This window comes from Dasypus novemcinctus, chromosome 28 (assembly GCF_030445035.2).
Source record: "Dasypus novemcinctus isolate mDasNov1 chromosome 28, mDasNov1.1.hap2, whole genome shotgun sequence".
Lineage (NCBI taxonomy): Eukaryota > Metazoa > Chordata > Mammalia > Cingulata > Dasypodidae > Dasypus > Dasypus novemcinctus.
The window spans coordinates 29,898,919-29,908,063 of record NC_080700.1 but is presented as its reverse complement, the minus strand read 5'-3'; the positions used below and the strand labels follow the sequence as shown (position 1 = coordinate 29,908,063).

At 46.8% G+C, this 9,145-nt stretch overlaps 2 non-coding genes across 2 annotated transcripts; both read left to right on the top strand.

Moving 5' to 3' along the window:
- The first annotated feature begins 4,217 nt into the window (after window positions 1–4,217).
- On the top strand, window positions 4,218–4,409 carry LOC111764386 (U2 spliceosomal RNA). Its single transcript, XR_002797009.2, has one exon. It is a non-coding gene; the product is annotated as a U2 spliceosomal RNA (small nuclear RNA).
- Window positions 4,410–8,754: 4,345 nt separating this feature from the next.
- On the top strand, window positions 8,755–8,915 carry LOC111764385 (U1 spliceosomal RNA). Its single transcript, XR_002797008.2, has one exon. It is a non-coding gene; the product is annotated as a U1 spliceosomal RNA (small nuclear RNA).
- Window positions 8,916–9,145: the final 230 nt, after the last annotated feature.

Sequence of the window (9,145 nt, the reverse complement as noted above, 5' to 3'; positions counted from 1 at the left end):
ATATCAAGGAAACACAGTACACGCTATAAATCCCTATCTTCAACTTGGAGGATCTCCAGAAGTGATGGTGAGTGAATAAAGTCAAGGAAAGCAGATTAAACAGAGTGCATCCGAAGAGGGGATTTTAAATTCATTCTACGCAGAATTTCCTTAGAGAACAAAACATCATTGGCCTCCCTGCCCGCAAATGCATGCACGTATGCATACAAATCGACGCACTATGACATTCCTATATCATAGTCAATGAGTAAGGATTGAAGGGGAGGTAGAGAAAATTGATCAAATATGGGGAATATTTGGAATCCGTAATCTTCAAGATTCTAAGGCAACTCAGGTTGCTTCACATTATACCGAAACAGGATTTCAGAATATATATCCTGGTCAGGAAGAAGCATTGATTGCTAATACTGCAGTAAACAGTTCTTGTTGGGAAAGCTCATCAAACTGGATAATTTACCACTAGTGAAATTTCAAAATCCATTGTCTGAGAAATTCATCTCTTCGGTATGGGATGCTTGTCTTTCGACCTTAAGAACTGGGATGGACTAAATGGCTTTTCGAGGTCCCTTTGGTGTCCTTTGATGAAATAATTCATTCTTACAAGGATGCTGGGCCTCAACGGCTGATGGGGGCATCTGCCAATCAGGGAGCAAATGCAAATGGCAGCTCTTAGCTCTCCTAAAGTCTCTGAAATTGCGAAATTTGTAACAGAGAACCCCTGTGCCCAGAGAAGTGGCCCAATTATCAGGCTGTGGTGGTTGAATTAAGAAAGGAAACCCTAGGGCACTTTAAATAATTCAATAGGAAAACATGAAAATACAAAACTCAGCAGGATGCATTCACACCAAGGCTCAAAGAGGAAGGCTGACGGGGAAAATGAGCAGAGGCTCAAATTAAGCCAGCTGAAGCCATATGGCCCAGAAGTCTGGGGACCATGCCACAAGCTCAGTGGGGAGAGGGGGGCGGCATCCTCCAGCGGGTCCATGCAGAGTTGATTGGCAAAAAAAAAACCTGGAGAGCACAACAGGGAGAAAGAGTGCGGTTGTCTGTGCTCTTGGGGAGGGAGGAGATGCTTCTCATTTTTACAAGAGCATATTAGTGGCCAGGCTGGCTGCTTTTCCCTGGTCTGACTCATCAAGGTCACAGGATGTCATGAGGTATCTCATGAAGTCTGAAAATGTCCATCATAGCTTATTTCTGATCCTTCCCCAACTGTGTGATTGTGGACAAGTTATCAACCTCTCTGAACCTCAGTATCCTTTTCTATAAAATTAGAGTGATGCTAATAGTAAAATTTGAGGTAGGAAACTAGGATTTAGATAGAATGTACTAACTAATTAGCTAACTAATAAAGAATAGGTGTTCAATAAATTTTAGCGACAACCAACTAGTATTAAGAAAAGAAAAATGCGATAGGAAGACTGGCCTATCTGAATTACGGTAAAACACAGGTAAGATGAATCTTAGAAACTGTAGGGCAATAAGCACTGCATCCATGGAGCTTGACTAAGATCATGTGCCTTAAATGCCTTCTCTCTTATCCCTCACAGCTCTATGAGATACATGCCATTTTTATTCCTTTTTTTTATGGTACCCTGGGCAGGGGATTGAACCCAGGACCTTGTATGTGGAAAGCCAGCGCTCAACCACTGAGCCATATTGGCTTCTCTGAGTTGGTTTTATTGTTTGTTTGGCTTGTTGTTCATTTTTTGTTTTCTTCAGGAGGCACCAGGACCAGAACTGGGATTCCCCTTGTGGGAGGCAGGTGCTCACTGTGTGAGTCACCTCCACTTCCCCACGCCTCTTTTTTTTTTTAAGATTTATTTCATTTATTTCTCTTCCCCCACCCCCTCTGCCCCCCGGTATCTGCTCTCTGTGTCCATTCGCTGTGTGCTCTTCTGTGTCCGCTTGCATTCTTGTCAGTGGCCCCAGGAATCTGTGTCTCTTTTTGCTGCATCATCTTGCTATGTCAGCTCTCCATGAGTGTGGCGCCATTCCTGGGCAGGCTGTGCTTTTTTTGCTCAGGGCAGCTCTCCTTACGGGGCGCACTCCTTGTGTGTGGGGCTCCCCTACATGGGGGACACCCCTGCGTGGCACGGCACTCCTTGTGCGCATCAGCGCTGCGTGTGGGTCAGCTCATCACACAGGTCAGGGGGCCCTGGGTTTGAACCCTGGACCTCCCATGTGGTAGGCGGATGCTCTATCAGCTGAGCCAAATCCACTTCCCCCAAGCCTCTTTTACGGGTTAGAAACCCAAGGCTGCAGAAATAGCCTCAGACTTCAGCTAATCAGTAGACGAGGGATTTGAACTTGTGGCTCTCAGATGCTAAAATCTGTGTTCTTTCCACTGGACCTGCTCGAGCCAGGAAATGGCATCATGCACCTGCTAGACGAATTCTAGAATTCTGGTTTTGTGGTCAATGGCCTCAGCCCCTGACTGTGCCTAGCGCAGATCTTACTAAGCGCTTGCCATTTGAACGAACACGGTAGATGCGTTTCCGGCATTAGCTGTGGTATTATCTAGGCCCTAGGGTTCTGGACAGGGGCCTCCAGCCCTGAGACCTTGTCCTCTTGGTGCATAGAAATTCCACCTCTGTCCCCACTGTTCCAATAAGGATTCTGCTCGAAAAAGGTATCCCTCCAAAAGAAAACACGTATGCTGGAACTTCTAGCTCTTCAAGGCTGCTGAAGTCGAATGCTATAATAATTTAAATCGTGGCCTTAGATTGATTTCATTTAAATATAATGTGAGGGAAACGGACTTGGCCCAGCGGTTAGGGTGTCCGTCTACCACATGGGAGGTCCGCGGTTCAAACCCCGGGCCTCCTTGACCCGTTTGCAGCTGGCCCATGTGCAGTGCTGATGCGCGCAAGGAGTGCCCTGCCACGCAGGGGTGTCCCCCGCGTAGGGGAGCCCCACACGCAAGGAGTGCGCCCCATAAGGAGAGCCACCCAGCGCGAAAGAAAGTGCAGCCTGCCCAGGAATGGCGCCGCACACACGGAGAGCTGACACAACAAGATGACGCAACAAAAAGAAACACAGATTCCCGGTGCCCCTAATAAGGATAGTAACTGTCACAGAAGAACACACAGCGAATGGACACAGAGAGCAGACAACTGGGGGGGTGGGGAGAAATAAATAAAAAATAAATCTTTTAATAAATAAATACAATGTGAATGATGTTTTAGGATAAGATTGACCCAGTTGGCTTAAAAGACGGAAGGGATGGAATATGTTAACGTTGAAAATATTTTGAAATAATTCCTTAAGCTTGGAAGAGGGATTTTCTTCTTAAACCTGATTGCCTGGGTAACAGTGTCCTCAGGCTCAGGGGCTGAGGCGTGGGGAAAGATGCCTGTCTTCGGTCCACAAGCACGTGCTTTCCCCCGTGGAGGGAAGGTCAGGGCAGCAGCCCTACAGTTGCCCTGGGCTGGGAGTGTCTGAGTGGTGATTCGGGAGGGAGTGTCCGTAATCGGTCAGCTCAGTGAGGAGTGAAAGGGGAGAATTCTCTTTTCCACTCTCAGGAACAGCCTTACACTGTAGGAAAGCTCACTCAGGACATCCCCAAATTCTCTAGATTGAGGGATGAACGAACCTAAGGGGGGAGTGCAACTGGGGACTAAAGCAGACTTATATTCTAGCAATGGAAGAACTTGTGTCATTGATGTAAAGGCAGTGGCCACTAGAGGTTCTGAGGGGAGGGAGAGGGAAGAATAGGTCCTGGGGATCGAACGCTGGACCCTCCATATGGTAGACAGATGCTCTATCAGTTGAGCCACGTCCACTTCCCAGAACTTATAAGATTTTAACCTAATAAATTCCCATTGTAAAAGCCAATCCAGGGACTGATGTGCCTCAATCACTGAGCTCCCACTTACCACATGGGAGGTCCCGGGTTCAGTTTCCAGTTCCTCCTAAAGGCGACGAGCAAGACAGTGAGCTGACACGGTGGGCTGGAGCAGCCAGCTGACGCAACAAGGTGATGCAACAAGAGACACATGGGGGAAAACATAATGAGAGACTCAACAAAGCAGGGAGCAGAGGTGACTCAAGCGATTGGGTGCCTCCCTCCCACATGGGAGGTCCCAGGTTCAGTTCCTGGTGCCTCCTTAAAAAAAAAAGACCAGCACACAACAAACAGACACAACAAGTGTAAACAACAAGGGAGTGGGGAGAAATGAGTAAATAAAATAAATCTTTTTTTAAAAAAGCCAACCATTGCTTCTCAGCCTTTTGACTAAGAGCAAGTTTAGTGCCTGTTTCCTTATCCTTTTAATATCTGATATGCCCTGTTTTCAAGGGCAATATATTAAACAGATTTTTGCAACAGGGAGATGGGATAGGAGCTTGCTCCGTCCACTCCACTCATCCAACTGGTAATGCAGTGCTTCCAGGAATGAGAAGAAGAAGAAGGAAAAAACCAACCCATTTCCCAACAGCTTTTTGCAAACTAAAACAAGCCCTATGTCCCATCTCTCACTCCTCTGTCTTGCAATGGTTTTTGTGATCATTAGGCTATTGTGTCAACCCGGCCAGGTAATTGTGCCCAGTTGTTTGGTCAAGCAAGCACTGGGCGAACTATAATACAAGGGCATTTATGGACTTTAGTCACCAGTGACTTTCCTGCAGTGGTAAATCATAGATAGCTGGTTAGAATTACATCAGTCAGTCAGGGAGATTGTCATCAGCAGTGAGTGACGGTGAACCCAATCGGTTGAATGCCTTAAAAGGGCAAGTGATTCCAGCATTGAGAGAGAATTTCCCAGCTTGTCTTTGGACAGCCAACATCCCCCAGAACTTGTCAAGAACCTTCACTGGACTTTCATTGGAGCCCTTGGTTGCAGCCTGCCTGCGGAACCTGGACTTGTGCATCCCCACGGCTGCGTGAGGGGCTCTTGTAGAATCGCATGCTATTGACAGAGATCTCTTGTTGATTCTGTTTCCCTAGAGAACCCTGGCTAATACAGCTTCCGTCTCATTCAGAGAAAGAGCCAGCGCTACGCGTGGCCTGCCTCAGCTACTACCCCTCTCCCCCCTTGCTCGCTCCCTTCCAGCCGTTCTGACAAACGCTGCGAGCGCTTTCCCGCTTCGCAGCCTTGGCCCTGCCTGGACTTGCCTGGAGCCTTCTTCACCTGCATTCTGCAGAGTTCACCCCCACATTACCTTCAGGTGTCTGCTCAAACACCTGGTCAGCAGAACGACGTCCCTTAGACACTCTAAATAGTATCCTTTTCCTGAAATCCCTCTCACTCTTCACTTGATATGTTGACCATAGGCAGCCACCTCAAATGTTATATATTTACTTATCTTACCCTACTGGAATAAAAATTCCACAAAGGCAGGGACATTGTTTATTTTCTTCACTATTGTATCGCCAGCACCCACATACTTCCAGGCAGATGGTTGTAATCAATACATTTTTTTTTCTCCCCTGAGATGGCTCCCTCGTCTGTTTGCTCATTGGTTTTGAAGGTGTCCACTCATTGGTTTTTTGTTTTTGTTTTTGTTTTTTTCGCTTATTATCTGTATGTTTTTCTTTAGGAGGCACTGGGAACTGAGCCCAGGACCTCCTTGTAGGAGGTGGGCACCCAACTGCTTGAGTCACATCAGCTCCATGCTGGTTCTGTTTTTGCTCGTTGTCTCCTCATCGTTTTTGCTTCTTATCTGCTCATTGTCCACTCGTTGTTTGTTTCTCTTCTTTACGAGGCACAGGAAACCAAACCCAGGACCTCCTGTGTGGGAGGCGGGAGCTCAATGGCTCTAGCCACATCCACTCCCCAATACACTTTTGTATATTTGTTTATTTCTTTAAAGACGTAAAAACTATGGATGAATCTTGAGAAACTTATGTTGAGTGAAGCAACCCAGACATTGAAGGACAAATAGTACATGACCTCAATGATATGAAATAACCAAGCTGCCCTAGATAGCAAGAGATTGAACGATAGGCTTACAGGAAATCGGAGGGTGGAGGAAGGATGTGAGCTGATGTCTGCAGGGGTGGAATTTATGACGAGATGGTGGTAAGTATGAACACAAAGAAGAGATAAAATGGGGGCAAGGGGTTGCCTTTGGTTGGGGCTTTGCGGGTTTGAGGGTGGCTGGGGATGGGCGGATGGGTAATATTGCCCAAAAGTGGGGGGAGGGAGGGGTAGCATACGAACATAGGAGAGTGTCAGGTGTTGGTGGAGAGTAAAATGCCGAGAAAATCATATCAAAATATAATTAAGAGGGTTACCTGTTTAGAATGCTCGGAGGGGATGGTCTGATGCGGGACGGGCTCCTGGGGAATGTCTAAATGCTCATTCTGCCAGAGTGGGTGACACCATGGGGTAGAAACCCAAGTAGTGAGAGTGGGGGTGGACTCACATCCTGGGGAGGACTAATGCCATCAAACAGAGGGAACTGTATCCCTCGAGAGAAAGGGTGGCTCCCAGGGCATTGGGGCAGTTGAGCAAGTTAGGCCCTGAACACTATTCCATCTATCTCAGGAAGTGGCTCCTCGGGAAACGGAGGTTGGCTGTCACTGTGGGCACCAAGGTGGAAGGGAAAATGGACGTTAAATGTGTGGAACCAAGGTAAATGGGGGGTAAGAGAGGAGTTTCGTGAGAGTACAGAAGGATGGATATAAAACATGTAATATTACACCATAACATATAGGAGATGACAGACTGATAATGTAAACCATAATGTAAAACATAGGATAACTAAGAATTTAGAAAACTGTGTATCCTAAAGTATGCACCACAATGTAAGCACAGATGTCACCTTGTTAGAAAGCTAATGTCTCAGACTCTGTACATCACGTTAAGTAAATATGATGTGAATAGGGTGTAAGAGTATCACTGTGGAAGGGAAAAGGTATTGTGGTGGATGTATGGGAGTGCTGTATATTATATATATGCATTGCTGTGGTCTAGGGCTCCTGTGAAGAGAAGTTCAATAATTAGGGGGAAAAAAAAAAGAAAGAAAGAAAAAGATAGGATGTAGAATTCTTTCCAAGTCAACACGTATTCTTTATCTAACCTTTAAACCCATCGCTATATGCCATTTCCTAGTAAGGGACCCTGACATTATATTGGGCTTCAAATTTCAGGGAGTTCTGGATCACAGAGTGGTTCAATAATGGCAATGGAGGAATACTGGTATGGGATACCATTGACAGGTGATATATGGCTGACAGGGAGCTGTACAGAACATATGTCCAGGGTGCATAGTAATGTTTGGATATACTCATAGTGGCAACAATTAAAAACCACAGCAGGGGGGGTACTGGGTTCCTGGCCAGTGGTCCCTAGGGGAGCAGCGACAGTCTCCCAGGTGCAGCGGCGGGGACCGGGAAGGAGTGAGGGTTCAACAGTGAGCCCCTGATGCTAATGACTATGCCTGTGAGCTGATAAGCCTAAAATAAGAACAAGGCCTAGAGCAGCATTGTGCCTGGGAATTTCCTCCTGTCAGCCTTCATGTTACTCAAATGTGGCCAGTCTCGAAGCCAAACTCAGCATGTAAATGCAATGCCTTCCCCCCAGCGTGGGACATGACACCCGGGGATGAGCCTCCCTGGCACCGAGGGATCACTATCAACTACCAACTGATGATGCAACTGGAAAATGACCTTGTACAGAAGGTTTAATGCGGATCAGCAGAATATCCCTGTCTACATAAAATAACATGACTTTAAAATGCTGTTTGACCTAATGTAAGGGGGAAATGGAAAGGAGAAATGAGTTTATATGGCTACGAGTCTCTAAAAAAGAGTCTGGAGGCTGTCAGAAGGATTGCACTTATGCACAACTGAGCAGAGTCTAAGAGACAGATAAAGCAGATACAACCCCCAAGTATTGATTCCTTTGAGGGCTAAAGAGACGCATGGGAGTTATGGTCATGGCAGATGAGGTTAACTACCAGGTCATATGTCCCCTCTTTGGAACTGGTGCTTATGTGTGATGAATCTGGACTCAGATGGGATCTCTCTTCATAAGATTTTCATGCTAATGTGCTGGAGTTGCAGTTAGTGTTGGGGTTTAAGATATATTTAGGGGATTTGAATCTCTGAACTGACAATGTGATAGCCGGGCCCTGAGCCTCAACAGACTCCAGCACCTACAATCTGATTTATTGGACTCACCACACTCAGCTAAGATGGAGTTGAAGAAGGACAACCACCACACCATGGAGCCTAGAGTGCTTACAACTGAAAGTGGGAGGATTGCATCCAGCATCCATGTGGAATCTGAGCCTCCCCTTGACATAGAGGTGCAATGGACACAACCAATCCAATGTCCACATAGAAAAGGTGGCATTGGATTGGGAAAAGTGGACATGGTGGCTGATGGGTATGGGGAAAGGCAGGAAGAGATGAGAAGTGGAGGCGTCTTTGGGACATGGAGCTGCCCTGGATGGTGCTTCAGGGACAATCACCGGACATTGTAAATCCTCACAGGGCCCACTGGATGGAATGGGGGAGAGTATGGGCCATGATGTGGACCATTGACCATGAGGTGCAGAGGTGCCCAAAGATGTACTTACCAAATGAAATGGATGTGTCATGATGATGGGAATGAGTGTTGCTGGAGGGGGGAGAGGTGGGGTGGGGGGGTGGGGTTGAATGGGACCTCATATACATATATTTTTAATGTAATATTATTACAAAGTCAATAAAAAATAAAAAAATTAAAAAAAAAAGACGTAGAAACTTAAAGCACAGTTACCGACTGGTAAAGCTTCAGCAAAGTGCAGTGAAAAGTCAACTTTATACTTACCTGGCAGGGTGCTACCGTGATCACAGAGGCAGATTTCCCAGGGCCAGGTTTATCCATTGCACTCAGGATGCGCTGACCCCTGCGAATTCCCCAAGTGTGGGAAAGTGCACTGCATAGTCTGTGACAAGAGGGGCTGAGTTCACACTTTCCTGGGGGTGGATAAAGAAGTCAGCTTGATTTCCCCCTTTGCCCGGCTCTTCACACGTGCTCTGCTACACCTTCCCTGCCCCTGCACGGGATCTCGAGCAGATCCCTTGGCTTTTCCCGGCACCCTGAGGGATTCAACCCGTCTTTTTTCCTGGCATGAAAGCATCTAGTCCCATCTGAATCACCACTTTGAGCTGGACTATCCACTTGGAGCTTATCCCTGGGGCCCCAGCAGC